Here is a 16,452-nt window from a genome sequence, read left to right as displayed (position 1 = left end):
AACGCAATCCACCACTCAAACACAACAAGTTTCATTTACTCAAAATCATATATAAATGAGTTTAAATCCATTTTCTACGAAACATTCATCAATATAACCAAAACCTAACTCTAAGATTTTACCCATAAAGCCTTAGATTCATTTTCCCCCAAATTAACACTTCAACCCTAACAAATTCCTTTCCACACAACCACAGATAAGTCCCTAAATGCAAACTAGAAGTTTGGAAGGAGCCCTTACCTTAACGTTAGCTTTAACCTGCGAACACGGTACCGCGAGTAAATCCAGTAAAATCTCTGCTCACAACGTCGCTGCCAAAGTTGGTTCCCTAGCACCGTAGCATGGTAGTGAGCGACTTTCCCTTCTATCTCTTCACGAAATGAAACTTAGATCTAGATGAATCGAGGAGGTTTGTGTTTAACGGTTTTGAAATCCCTAACACCGTTTTTCTTCGTTTTCGAATCAACGAGGAAGTATGAATCTTAGAAATCCTTGCTTTCTTACCCACTAATCCTTGGGTTTCTATTCTTGAAGCCAAAGGAAGAAAAGAAAGCAAAACCAAGAAAAAGCAAAAAGAGGGAGATGGAGGTCACACGAGCAGAGGAAGAAGAAGGAAAATGTTTTATGTTTTCTTTCAGTTTTCCTTTCTTCCTTTTTCCTTCCTCTCTATTTCTTTCCTTTTTCCTTCCTTTCCTTTTCTTTCTATATATATATATATATATATATATATATATATATATTAATTACTTTAAACAAATATCTCCAAATATCTAGATATTTATCAAAATTACCATTTCCCCCATAACACATTAAATTCATCGTAAAAGATTCACCGCAGTTAATTTAATTTATTTATCGACGAGTAATTCTAATCGACATCAAAATATCTTTTTGATCATATAAACTCCAAAATATTAATAACTTTGGCTAAAAAGCCTCCCAACCAAAATCCAAAATACACAAAAATACATAAGTTCAATTAGGGTTTTTGATCATATGGGTCTTACACTAGCCTTATTCTTGTCCAATTAGGGTTTTTAACCAATCTTGTGCTTCAAATAAGTTCATTTGTGTCATTGGATTAACATTTAGGTCCTTTTCAACCTTCCTAAGCTTATTCTCGCCAATTAGAGTTTTTAAACAATGTTGTAAAGCCAATAAGTTCTTTTGTGTCATTGGACTAACCTTTAGGTCATTTTTTTTCCTCCCTTGACTTATTCTTATCCAATTAGGGTTTTTAACCATCTTGTGCATCCAATAAGCTTAACATTTGTTTCATTGGATTAACATTTAGGTCATTTTCGTCCACCCTAAGCTTATTCTAGTCCAATTAGAGTTTTTAACCAACCTAGTGAATCCAATAAAGTCATTTGTGTCATTGGATTAACATTTAGGTCATTTACGTCCACCCTAAGCTTATTCTAGTCCAATTAGAGTTTTTAACCAACCTAGTGAATCCAATAAAGTCATTTGTGTCATTGGATTAACATTTAGGTCATTTTAGTCCTTTCTTGGCTTATTCTTGTCCAATTAAGGTCTTTAACCAATCTTGTGCGTCCAATAGGTGTGTTTATGTCATTGGAATAACATTCAGGTCATTTACGTCCTCGCTAGCCTTATTCTAGTCCAAATAGGATTTTCAACCAATCTTGTGCATCCGATAAGTTCATTTGTGTCATCGGATTAACATTTAGGTTATTTTCATCTTCCCTAGCCTTATTCTTGTCCAATTAGGGTTTTTAACTAATCTAGTGCACCCAATAGGCGTGTTTGTGTCATTGGATTAACATTTAGGTCGTTTTAGTCCACCCTAGGGTTATTCTAGTCCAATTAGGGTTTTTAACCAATCTTGTGCATCCAATTATTTCATTTGTGCCATTGGATTAACATTTAGGTCATTTTCTTCCTCCCTAGGCTTATTCTTGTCCAATTAGGGTTTTTAACCAATCTTGTGAAGCCAATAGGTGTGTTTGTGTCATTGGATTAACATTTTGGTCATCTTCGTCCTTCTTAGGCTTATTCTTGTCCAATTAAGGTTTTTAACCAATCTTGTGCATCCAATAGATGTGTTTTTGTCATTGGATTAACATTCAGGTCATTAACTTCCTCGCTAGCTTTATTCTAGTGCAATTAGGGTTTTCAACCAATCTTGTGAAGCCAATAAGATCATTCGTGTCATTGGATTAACATATAGGTCATTTTCTTCCACCCTAGGCTTATTCTAGTCCTATTAGGGTTTTTAACTATTCTTGTGCATCCAATAAGTTCGTTTGAGTCCTTGGATTAACATTTAGGTCATTTTAGTCCTTTTTAGGCTTATTCTTGTCCAATTAGGGTTTTTAATCAATCTTGTGCATCCAATAGGTGTGTTTAGGTCATTGGAATAACATTCAGGTCATTTACGTCCTCGCTAGCCTCATTCTAGTCCAAATAGGGTTTTCAACCAATCTTGTGCATCCAATAAGTTCTTTTATGTCATTGGATTAACATTTCTGTCATTTTCGTGCTTCGTAGGCTTATTGTTGTCTATATAGGTTTTTTAACCAATCTTGTGCATCCAATAAGCCTATTTGTGTCATTGGATTAACATTTAGGTCATTTACGTCCTCCCTGGGTATATTCTAGTCCAATTAGGGTTTTTAACCAATCTTGTGCATCTAATAAGTTCATATGTGTCATTGGATTAACATTTAGGATTTTTTTCGTCCTCACTGGGCTTATTCTAGTCCAATTAGGACTATTAAACAATCTTGTGCATCCAATAGGTGTGTTTGTGTCATTGGACTAACATTTGGGTCATTTATGTCGTCCCTAGTCTTATCCTAGTCCAATTAGGGTTTCTAACCAATCTTGTGCGTCCAAAAAGTTCATTTGTGTCATTAGATTAACATTAAGGTCATTTTCGTCCACCCTAGGCTTATTCTAGTCCAATTAGGTTTTTTAAACAATCCAGTGAATTCAATAATTTCATTTTTGTTATTGGATTAACATTTAGGTCATTTTCTTCGTCCGTAGGCTTATTCTTGTCCAATTAGGGTTTTTAACCAATCTTGTGAAGCAAATAGGTGTGTTTGTGTCATTGGATTAACATTTTGGGCATCTTCGTCCTTCCTAGGCTTATTCTTCTCCAATTAAGGTTTTTAACCAATCTTGTGCATCCAATAGGTGGGTTTATGTCATTGGATGAACATTCAGGTCATTTACTTCCTCGATAGTCTTATTCTAGAGCAATTAGGGTTTTCAACCAATCTTGTGCATCCAATAAGTTCATTTGTATCATTGGATTAGCATTTATGTCATTTTCTTCCTTCCTAGGCTTATTCTTGTCCAATTTGGTTTTTTAACCAATCTTGTGCATCCAATAGGTGTGTTTGTGTCATTGGATTAACATTTTGGGCATCTTCGTCCTTCCTAGGCTTATTCTTCTCCAATTAAGGTTTTTAACCAATCTTGTGCATCTAATAAGTTCATTTGTGTCATTGGATTAACATTTAGGATATTTTCCTCCTCACTAGGCTTATTCTAGTCCAATTAGGACTGTTAAACAATCTCGTGCATCCAATAGGTGTGTTTGTGTCATTGGATTAACATTTATGTCATTTTCGTCCACCCTAGGCTTATTCTAGTCCAATTAGCGATTTTAACAAATCTTGTGCATCCAATAAGTTCATTTGTGTTATTGGATTAACATTTAGGTCATTTGCTTCCTCCCTAGGCTTATTCTTGTCCAATTAGGGTTTATAACCAATCTTGTGAAGCCAATAAGTTCATTTGTGTCATTGGATTAACATTTAGGTCATTTTCGTCCACCCTTGGATTATTCTAGTGCTATTAGGGTTTTTAACCATTCTTGTGCATCCAATAGGTGTGTTTATGTCATTAGAACAACATTCTGGTCATTACGTCCTCGCTTGCCTTATTCTAGTCCAAATAGGGTTTTCAACCAATCTTGTTTATCCAATAATTTCATCTGTGTCATTGGATTAACATTTATGTCATTTTCATCATTCCTAGGCTTATTGTTGTCCAATTAGGTTTTTTAATCAATCTTGTGCATCCAATAAGCGTGTTTGTGTCACTGGATTAACATTTAGGTCATTTTCGTCCTCCCTTGGTATATTCTAGTCCAATTAGGGTTTTTAACCAATCTTGTGCATCTAATAAGTTCATTTGTGTCATTGGATTAACATTTAGGATATTTTCATCCTCACTAGGCTTATTCTAGTCAAATTAGGACTATTAAACAATCTTGTGCATCCAATAGGTGTGTTTGTGTCATTGGATTAACATTTAGGTCATTTATGTCCTCCCTAGGCATATCATAGTCCAATTAGGATTTCTAACCAATCTTGTGCATCCGATAAGTTCATTTCTGTCATTGGATTAACTTTTAGCTCATTTTCGTCCACCCTAGGCATATTCTAGTCCAATTAGGGTTTTTAACCATTCTTGTGCATCCAATAAGTTCATTTGTGTCATTGGATGAACATCTAGGTCATTTTCGTCCCCCCTAGATTTATTCTTGTCCAATTAGGGTTTTTAACTAATCTTGTGCATCCAATAGATGTGTTTATGTCATTGGAATAACATTCATGTCATTTACGTCATCGCTAGCCTCATTCTAGTCCAAATGGGTTTTCAACCAATCTTGTGCATCCAATAAGTTCATTTATGTCATTGGATTAACATTTATGTCATTTTCGTGCTTCCTAGGCTTATTGTTGTCTAATTAGGTTTTTTAACCAATCTTGTTCATCCAATAAGCCTGTTTGTGTCATTGGATTAACATTTAGGTTATTTTCATCCTCCCTGAGTATATTCTAGTCCATTTAGGGTTTTTAACCAATCTTTACATCTAATAAGTTCATAAGTGTCATTGGATTAGGATTTTTTTCGTCATCACTAGGCTTATTCTAGTCCAATTAGGACTATTAAACACTCTTGTGCATCCAATAGGTGTGTTTGTGTCATTGGACTAACATTTGGGTCATTTATGTTGTCCCTAGTCTTATCCTACTCCAATTAGGGTTTCTAACCAATCTTGTGCGTCCAATAAGTTCATTTGTTTCATTGGATCAACATTTAGGTCATTTTCGTCCACCCTAGGCTTATTCTAGTCCAATTAGGATTTTTAACCAATCTTGTGCATCCAATAAGTTCATTTGTTTCATTGGATCAACATTTAGGTCATTTTCGTCCACCCTAGGCTTATTCTAGTCCAATTAGGATTTTTAACCAATCTTGTTCATTGAATAATTTCATTTGTGTTATTGGATTAACATTTATGTCATTTTCGTGCTTCCTAGGCTTATTGTTGTCTAATTAGGTTTTTTAACCAATCTTGTGCATCCAATAAGCTTGTTTGTGTCATTGGATTAACATTTAGGTCATTTTCGTCTTCCCTGGGTATATTCTAGAACAATTAGGGTTTTTTTACCAATCTTGTGCATCTAATAAGTTCATATGTGTCATTGGATTAACATTTAGGATTTTTTTCGTCTTCACTAGGCTTATTCTAGTCCAATTAGGACTATTAAACAATCTTGTGCATCCAATAGGTGTGTTTGTGTCATTGGACTAACATTTGGGTCATTTATGTCGTCCCTAGTCTTATCCTAGTCCAATTAGGGTTTCTAACCAATCTTGTGCGTCCAATAAGTTCATTTTTGTCATTACATTACCATTTAGGTCATTTTCGTCCACCCTAGGCTTATTCTAGTCCAAATAGGGTTTTTAGCCAATCCTGTGCGTTCAATAATTTCATTTGTGTTATTGGATTAACATTTAGGTCATTTTCTTCCTCCGTAGGCTTATTCTTGTTTAATTAGGGTTTTTAACCAATCTTGTGAAGCCAATAGTTGTATTTGTGTCATTGGATTAACATTTTGGGCATCTTCGTCCTTCCTAGGCTTATTCTTCTCCAATTAAGGTTTTTAACCAATCTTGTGCATCCAATAGGTGGGTTTATGTCATTGGATGAACATTCAGGTCATTTACTTCCTCGATAGCCTTATTCTTTAGCAATTAGGGTTTTCAACCAATCTTGTGCATCCAATAAGTAAATTTGTGTCATTGGATTAGCATTTATGTCATTTTCTTCCTTCCTAGGCTTATTCTTGTCCAATTTGGTTTTTTAACCAATCTTGTGCATCCAATAAGCGTGTTTGTGTTATTGGATTAACATTTAGGTCATTTTCGTCCTCCCTGGGTATATTCTAGTCCAATTAGTGTTTTTAACCAATCTTGTGCATCTAATAAGTTCATTTGTGTCATTGGATTAACATTTAGGATATTTTCGTCCTCACTAGGCTTATTCTAGTCCAATTAGGACTGTTAAACTATCATGTGCATCCAATAGGTGTGTTTGTGTCATTGGATTAACGTTTAGGTCATTTTGTTCCACCCTAGGCTTATTCTAGTCCAATTAGGGATTTTAACAAATCTTGTGCATCCAATAAGTTCATTTGTGTTGTTGGATTAACATTTAGGTCATTTTCGTCCTCCCTGGGTATATTCTAGTCCAATTAGTGTTTTTAACCAATCTTGTGCATCTAATAAGTTCATTTGTGTCATTGGATTAACATTTAGGATATTTTCGTCCTCACTAGGCTTATTCTAGTCCAATTAGGGATTTTAACAAATCTTGTGCATCCAATAAGTTCATTTGTGTTGTTGGATTAACATTTAGGTCATTTGCTTCCTCCCTAGGCTTCTTCTTGTCCAATTAGGGTTTATAACCAATCTTGTGAAGCCAATAAGTTCATTTGTGTCATTGGATTAACATTTAGGTCATTTTCGTCTACCCTTGGCTTATTCTAGTCCGATTAGGGTTTCTAACCATTCTTGTGCATCCAATAGGTGTGTTTATGTCATTAGAACAACATTCAGGTCATTTACGTCCTCGCTTGCCTTATTCTAGTCCAAATAGGGTTTTCAACCAATCTTGTTCATCAAATAAGTTTATTTGTGTCATTGGATTAACATTTATGTCATTTTCATCCTTCCTAAGCTTATTGTTGTCCAATTAGGTTTTTTAACCAATCTTGTGCATCCAATAAGCGTGTTTGTGTCCCTGGATTAACATTTAGGTCATTTTCGTCCTCCCTTGGTATATTCTAGTCCAATTAGGGTTTTTAACCAATCCTGTGCATCTAATAAGTTCATTTGTGTCATTGGATTAACATTTAGGATTTTTTTTATCGTCACTAGGCTTATTCTAGTCCAATTAGGACTATTAAACAAATTTGTGCATCCAATAGGTGTGTTTGTGTCATTGGATTAACATTTAGGTCATTTATGTCCTCCCTAGGCATATCCTAGTCCAATTAGGATTTCTAACCAATCTTGTGCATCCGATAAGTTCATTTGTGTCATTGGATTAACATTTAGGTCATTTATGTCCTCCCTAGGCATATCCTAGTCCAATTAGGATTTCTAACCAATCTTGTGCATCCGATAAGTTCATTTGTGTCATTGGATTAACATTTAGGTCATTTATGTCCTCCCTAGGCATATCCTAGTCCAATTAGGATTTCTAACCAATCTTGTGCATCCGATAAGTTCATTTGTGTCATTGGATTAACATTTAGGTCATTTATGTCCTCCCTAGGCATATCCTAGTCCAATTAGGATTTCTAACCAATCTTGTGCATCCGATAAGTTCATTTGTGTCATTGGATTAACATTTAGGTCATTTCCGTCCACCCTAGGCTTTTTCTAGTCCAATTAGGGTTTTTAACCATTCTTGTGCATCCAATAAGTTCATTTGTGTCATTGGATTAACATTTAGGTCATTTTCGTCCTTCCTAGGCTTATTCTTGTCCAATTAGGGTTTTTAACTAATCTTGTGCATCAAATAGATGTGTTTATGTCATTGGAATAACATTCATGTCATTTACGTTCTCGCTAGCCTCATTCTAGTCCAAATAGGGTTTTCAACCAATGTTGTGCATCCAATAAGTTCATTTATATCCTTGGATTAACATTTATGTCATTTTCAAGCTTCCTAGGCTTATTGTTGTCTAATTAGGTCTTTTAACCAATCTTGTGCATCCAATAAGCCTGTTTGTGTCATTGGATTAACATTTAGGTCATTTTCGTCCTCCCTGGGTATATTCTAGTCCATTTAGGGTTTTTAAGCAATCTTGTGCATCTAATAAGTTCATAAGTGTCATTGGATTAACATTTAGGATTTTTTTCGTCATCACTAAGCTTATTCTAGTCCAATTAGGACTATTAAACAATCTTGTGCATCCAATAGGGGTGTTTGTGTCATTGGACTAACATTTGGGTCATTTATGTCGTCCCTAGTCTTATCCTAGTCCAATTAGCGTTTCTAACCAATCTTGTGCGTCCAATAAGTTCATTTGTTTCATTAGATTAACATTTAGGTCATTTTCGTCCACCCTAGGCTTATTCTAGTCCAATTAGGATTTTTAACCAATCTAGTTCATTCAATAATTTCATTTGTGTTATTGGATTAACATTTATGTCATTTTCGTGCTTCCTAGGCTTATTGTTGTCTAATTAGGTGTTTTAACCAATCTTGTGCATCCAATAAGCCTGTTTGTGTCATTGGATTAACATTTAGGTCATTTTCGTCCTCCCTGGGTATATTCTAGTCCAATTAGGGTTTTAAACCAATCTTGTGCATCTAATAAGTTCATATGTGTCGTTGGATTAACATTTAGGATTTTTTTCGTCCTCACTAGGCTTATTCTAGTCCAATTAGGACTATTACACAATCTTGTGCATCCAATAGGTGTGTTTATCTCATTAGAACAACATTCAGGTCATTTACGTCCTCGCTTGCCATATACTAGTCCAAATAGGGTTTTCAACCAATCTTGTTCATCCAATAAGTTCATTTGTGTCATTGGATTAACATTTATGTCATTTTCATCCTTCCTAGGCTTATTATTGTCCAATTAGGTTTTTTAACCAATCTTGTGCATCCAATAAGCGTGTTTGTGTCACTGGATTAACATTTAGGTCATTTTCGTCCTCCCTTGGTATATTCTAGTCCAATTAGGGTTTTTAACCAATCTTGTGCATCTAATAAGTTCATTTGTGTAATTGGATTAACATTTAGGATTTTTTTCATCCTCACTAGGCTTCTTCTAGTCCAATTAGGACTATTAAACAATCTTGTGCATCCAATAGGTGTGTTTGTGTCATTGGATTAACATTTAGGTCATTTATTTCCTCCCTAAGCATATCATAGTCCAATTAGGATTTCTAACCAATTTTGTGCATCCGATAAGTTCATTTGTGTCATTGGATAAACATTTAGGTCATTTTCGTCCACCCTTGGCTTATTCTAGTCCAATTAGGGTTTTTAACCATTCTTGTGCATCCAATAAGTTCATTTGTGTCATTGGATAAACATTTAGGTCATTTTCGTCCACCCTTGGCTTATTCTAGTCCAATTAGGGTTTTTAACTAATCTTGTGCATCCAATAGATGTGTTTATGTCATTGGAATAACATTCATGTCATTTACGTCCTCGCTAGCCTCATTCTAGTCCAAATAGGGTTTTCAACCAATCTTGTGCATCCAATAAGTTCATTTAAGTCCTTGGATTAACATTTATGTCATTTTCGTGCTTCCTAGGCTTATTGTTGTCTAATTAGGTTTTTTAACCAATCTTGTGCATCCAATAAGCCTGTTTTTGTCATTGGATTAACATTTAGGTCATTTTCGTCCTCCCTGGGTATATTCTAGTCCATTTAGGGTTTTTAACCAATCTTGTGCATCTAATAAGTTCATAAGTGTCATTGGATTAACATTTAGAATTTTTTTCGTCATCACTAAGCTTATTCTAGTCCAATTAGGACTATTAAACAATCTTGTGCATCCAATTGGGGTGTTTGTGTCATTGGACTAACATTTGGGTCATTTATGTCGTCCCTAGTCTTATACTAGTCCAATTAGGGTTTCTAACCAATCTTGTGCGTCCAATAAGTTCATTTGTTTCATTAGATTAACATTTAGGTCATTTTCGTCCACCCTAGGCTTAGTCTAGTCCAATTAGGATTTTTAACCAATCTTGTTCATTCAATAATTTCATTTGTGTTATTGGATTAACATTTATGTCATTTTCGTGCTTCCTGGGCTTATTGTTGTCTAATTAGGTGTTTTAACCAATCTTGTGCATCCAATAAGCCTGTTTGTGTCATTGGATTAACATTTAATTCATTTTCGTCCTCCCTGGGTATATTCTAGTCCAATTAGGGTTTTAAACCAATCTTGTGCATCTAATAAGGTCATATGTGTCATTGGATTAACATTTAGGATTTTTTTCGTCCTCACTAGGCGTATTCTAGCCCAATTAGGACTATTAAACAATCTTGTGCATCCAATAGGTGTGTTTGTGTCATTGGACTAACATTTGGGTCATTTATGTCGTCCCTAGTCTTATCCTAGTCCAATTAGGGTTTCTAACCAATCTTGTGCGTCCAATAAGTTCATTTGTGTCATTAGATTACTATTTAGGTCATTTTCGTCCACCCTAGGCTTATTCTAGTCCAATTAGGGTTTTTAACCAATCCTATGCATTCAATAATTTCATTTGTGTTATTAGATTAACATTTAGGTCATTTTCTTCCTCCGTAGGCTTATTCTTGTCCAATTAGGGTTTTTAACCAATCTTGTGAAGCCAATAAGTTCATTTGTGTCATTGGATGAACATTAAGGTCATTTTCGTCCTCCCTAGGCTTATTCTTGTCCAATTTGGTTTTTTAACCAATCTTGTGCATCCAATAAGCCTGTTTGTGTCATTGGATTAACATTTTGGGCATCTTCGTCCTTCCTAGGCTTATTCTTCTCCAATTAAGGTTTTTAACCATTCTTGTGCATCCAATAGGTGGGTTTATGTCATTGGATGAACATTCGGGTCATTTACTTCCTCGATAGCCTTATTCTAGAGCAACTAGGGTTTTCAACCAATCTTGTGCATCCAATAAGTTCATTTGTGTCATTGGATTAACATTTAAGTCATTTTCGTCCTCCCTGGGTATATTCTAGTCCAATTAGGGTTTTTAACCAATCTTGTGCATCCAATAAGCGTGTTTGTGTCATTGGATTAACATTTAAGTCATTTTCGTCCTCCCTGGGTGTATTCTAGTCCAATTAGTGTTTTTAAACAATCTTGTGCATCTAATAAGTTCATTTGTGTCATTGGATTAATATTTAGGATATTTTCGTCCTCACTAGGCTTATTCTAGTCCAATTGGGACTGTTAAACAATCTTGCGCATCCAGAAGGTGTGTTTGTGTCATTGGATTAACATTTAGGTCATTTTCGTCCACCCTAGGCTTATTCTAGTCCAATTAGGGTTTTTAACCAATCTTGTGCATCCAATAGGTGTGTTTGTTCCATTGGATGAACATTTAGGTCATTTTCGTCCCCCCTAGGCTTATTCTTGTCCAATTAGGGGTGCATCTAATAAGTTCATTTGTGTCATTGGATTAACATTTAGGTCATTTTCGTCCACCCTAGGCTTATTCTAGTCCAATTAGCGATTTTAATAAATCTTGTGCATCCAATAAGTTCATTTGTGTTATTGGATTAACATTTAGGTCATTTGCTTCCTCCGTAGGCTGATTCTTGTCCAATTAGAGTTTATAACCAATCTTGTGAAGCCAATAAGTTCATTTGTGTCATTGGATTAACATTTAGGTCATTTTCGTCCTCCCTAGGCTTATTCTTGTCCAATTAGGGTTTTTAACCATTCTTGTGCATCCAATAGGTGTGTTTATGTCATTAGAACAACATTCAGGTCATTTACGTCCTCGCTTGCCTTATTCTAGTTCAAATAGGGTTTTCAACCAATCTTGTTCATCCAATAAGTTCATTTGTGTCATTGGATTAACCTTTATGTCATTTTCATCCTTCCTACCTTATTGTTGTCCAATTTGGTTTTTTAACCAATCTTGTGCATCCAATCAGCGTGTTTGTGTCATTGGATTAACATTTAGGTCATTTATGTCCTCCCTAGGCATATCCTAGTCCAATTAGGATTTCTAACCAATGTTGTGCATCCGATAAGTTAATTTGTGTCATTGGATTAACATTTAGGTCATTTATGTCCTCCCTAGGCATATCCTAGTCCAATTAGGATTTCTAACCAATGTTGTGCATCCGATAAGTTAATTTGTGTCATTGGATTAACATTTAGGTCATTTATGTCCTCCCTAGGCATATCCTAGTCCAATTAGGATTTCTAACCAATGTTGTGCATCCGATAAGTTAATTTGTGTCATTGGATTAACATTTAGGTCATTTATGTCCTCCCTAGGCATATCCTAGTCCAATTAGGATTTCTAACCAATGTTGTGCATCCGATAAGTTCATTTGTGTCATTGGATTAACATTAACGTCATTTTAGTCCTTCCTAGGCTTATTCTTGTCCAATTAGGGTTTTTAACTAATCTTGTGCATCCAATATGTTCATTTGTGTCATTGGATTAACATTTAGGTCATTTTCGTCCTCCCTAGGCTTATTCTTGTCCAATTAGGGTTTTTAACTAATCTTGTGCATCCAATATGTTCATTTGTGTCATTGGATTAACATTTAGGTCATTTTCAACCTCCCTAAGCTTATTATTGTCCAATTAGAGTTTTTAACCTATCTTGTAAAGCCAATAAGTTCTTTTGTGTCATTGGATTAACATTTTGGTCATTTTCATCCACCCTAGGCTTATTTTAGTCCAATTAGGGTTTTTAACCAAACTTGGCCATCCAATAATTTCATTTGTGTCATTGGATTAACATTTAGGTCATTTAAGTCCACCCTAGGCTTATTCTAGTCCTATTAGGGTTTTAAACCAATCTTGTGCATCCAATAAGTACATTTGTGTCATTGGATTAACAATTAGATCATTTTAGTCATTTCTAGGCTTATTCTTGTCCAATTAGGGTTTTTAACCAATCTTGAGCATCCAATAGGTGTGTTTATGTCATTGGAATAACATTCAGGTCATTTACGTCCTCACTAGACTTATTCTAGTCCAAATAGGGTTTTCAACCAATCTTGTGCATCCAATAAGTTCAATTGTGTCATTGGATTAACATTTATGTCGTTTTCGTCTTTCCTAGGCTTACTGTTGTCTAATTAGGTTTTTTAACCAATATTGTGCATCCAATAAGCGTGTTTGTGTCATTGCATAAACATTTAGGTCATTTTCGTCCTCTCTGGGTATATTCTAGTCCAATTTGGGTTTCTACCCAATCTTTGCATCTAATAAGTTCATTTGTCTCATTGGATTAACATTTAGGTCATTTATGTCCTCTCTAGGCTTATCCTAGTCCAATTAGGGTTTCTAACCAATCTTGTGCATCAATAAGTTCATTTGTGTCATTGGATTAACATTTAGGTAATTTTCTTCCTCCCTTGACTTATTCTTATCCAATTACGGTTTTTAACCAATCTTGTGCATCCAATAACTTCATTTGTGTCATTGGATTAACATTTAGGTCATTTTCGTCCACCCTAGCCTTATTCTAGTCCAATTAGGGTTTTTAACCAATCTTGTGCATCCAATAAGTTCTTTTGTGTCATTGGATTAACATTTAAGTCATGTTCGTCCACCCTAGGCTTATTCAAGGCCAATTAGGGATTTTAACCAATCTTGTGCTTCCAATAAGTTTATTTGTGTCGTTGGATTAACATTTAGGTCATTTGCTTCCTCCCTAGGCTTATTCTTGTCCAATTAGGGTTATTAACCAATCTTGTGAAGCCAACAAGTTCATTTGTGTCATTGGATTAACATTTAGGTCATTTTCGTCCACCCTAGGCTTATTCTAGTCCTATTAGGGTTTTTAACCATTCTTGTGCATCCAATAAGTTCATTTGTGTCATTGGATTAATATTTAGGTCATTTTCTTCCTCCCTAGAGTTATTCTTATCCAATTAGGGTTTTTAACCAATCTTGTGCATCCAATAAGTTCATTTGTGTCATGGGATTAACATTTAGGTCATTTCCGTCCACCCTAGCCTTATTCTAGTCCAATTAGGGTTTTTAACCAATCTTGGGCATCCAATAAGTTCATTTGTGTCATTGGATTAACATTTAGGTCATTTGCTACCTTCCTAGGCTTATTCTTGTCCAATTAGGATTTTTAACCAATCTTCTGAAGCCAACAAGTTCATTTGTGTCATTGGATTAACATTTAGGTCATTCTCGTCCACCCTAGGCTTATTCTAGTCCTATTAGGGTTTTTGACCATTCTTGTGCATCCAATAAGTTCATTTGTGTCATTGGATTAATATTTAGGTCATTTTCTTCCTCCCTAGAATTATTCTTATCCAATTACGGTTTTTAACCAATCTTGTGCATCCAATAACTTCATTTGTGTCATTGGATTAACATTTACGTCATTTTCGTCCACCCTAGCCTTATTCTAGTCCAATTAGGGTTTTTAACCAATCTTGTGCATCCAATAAGTTCATTTGTGTCATTGGATTAACATTTAGGTCATGTTCAACCTCCCTAAGCTTATTCTTGTCCAATTAGGATTTTTAACCAATCTTGTGAAGCCAATAAGTTCGTTTGTGTCATTGGATTAACAATTAGGTCAATTATGTCCACCCTAGGCTTATTCTAGTCATATTAGGGTTTTTAACCATTCTTGTGCATCCAATAAGTTCATTTGTGTCATTGGATTAACATTTAGGTCATGTTCAACCTCCCTAAGCTTATTCTTGTCCAATTAGGATTTTTAACCAATCTTGTGAAGCCAATAAGTTCATTTGTGTCATTGGATTAACATTTAGGTCATTTTAGTCCTTCCTAGGCTTGTTCTTTTCCAATTAGGGTTTTAAACTAATCTTGTGCATCCAATAGGTGTGTTTATGTCATGGGATTAACATTAAGGTCATTTACGTCCTCGCTAGCCTTATTCTAGTCCAAATAGGGTTTTCAACCAATCTTTTGCATCCAATAAGCGTGTTTGTGTCATTGGATTAACATTTATGTCATTTATGTCCTCCCTAGGCTTATCCTAGTCCAATTAGGGTTTCTAACCAATCTTGTGCATCCAATAACTTCATTTGTGTCATTGGATTAACATTTGGGTCATTTTCTTCCTCCCTTGGCTTATTCTTATCCAATTACGATTTTTAACCAATCTTGTGCATCCAATAAGTTCATCTGTGTCTTTGTATTAACATTATGTCATTTTAGTCCACCCTAGGATTATTCTAGTCCAATTAGGGATTTTAACCAATCTTTTTCATCCAATAAGTTCATTTGTGTCATTGGATTAACATTTAGGTCATTTTCTTCCTCCCTTGACTTATTCTTATCCAATTAAAGTTTTTAACCAATCTTGTGCATCCAATAAGTTCATTTGTGTCGTTGGATTAACATTTAGGTCATTTTCGTCCACCCTAGCCTTATTCTAGTCCAATTAGGGTATTAAGCAATCTTGTGCATCCAATAAGTTCATTTGTGTCATTGGATTAACATTTAGGACTTTTTTTTCGTCCTCACTAGGCTTATTCTAGTCCAATTAGGACTATTAAACAATCTTGTGCATTCAATAGGTGTGTTTGTGTCATTGGATTAACATTTAGGTCATTTATGTCCTCCCTAGGCTTATTCTTGTCCAATTAGGGTTTTTAACCAATCTTGTGCATCCAATAAGTTCATTTGTGTCATTGGATGAACATTTAGGTCATTTTCTTCCTCCCTTGACTTATTCTTATCCAATTACGGTTTTTAACCAATCTTGTGCATCCAATAAGTTCATTTGTGTCATTGGATTAATATTATGTCATTTTCGTCCACCCTAGGATTATTCTAGTCCAATTAGGGATTTTAACCAATGTTATGCATCCAATAAGTTCATTTGTGTCATTGGATTAACATTTAGATCATTTGCTTCCTCCCTAGGCTGATTCTTGTCCAATTAGGGTTTTAACCAATCTTGTGAAGCCATAAAGTTCATTTGTGTCATTGGATTAACATTTACGTCATTTTAGTCCTTCCTAGGCTTACTCTTGTCCAATTAGGGTTTTTAACTAATCTTGTGTATCCAATAGGTGTGTTTATGTCATTGTAATAACATTCAGGTCGTTTACGTCCTCGCCAGCCTTATTCTAGTCCAAATAGGGTTTTCAACCAATCTTGTGCATCCAATAAGTTCATTTATGTCATTGAATTAACATTTATGTCATTTTCGTCCTTCCTAGGGTTATTGTTGTCTAATTAGGTTTTTTAACCAATATTCTGCATCCAATAAGCATGTTTGTGTCATTGGATTAACATTTAGGTCATTTTCGTCCTCCTTGGGTATATTCTAGTCCAATTAGGGTTTTTACCCAATCTTTGCATCTAATAAGTTCATTTTGTCTCATTGGATTAACATTTAGGTTTTTTTCGTCCTCACTAGGCTTATTCTAGTCCAATTAGGACTATTAAACAATCTTGTGCATCCAATAGGTATGTT

Source organism: Cicer arietinum, chromosome 7 (assembly GCF_000331145.2).
Source record: "Cicer arietinum cultivar CDC Frontier isolate Library 1 chromosome 7, Cicar.CDCFrontier_v2.0, whole genome shotgun sequence".
Taxonomy (NCBI): Eukaryota; Viridiplantae; Streptophyta; class Magnoliopsida; order Fabales; family Fabaceae; genus Cicer; species Cicer arietinum.
This window is presented reverse-complemented; position numbering follows the sequence as displayed.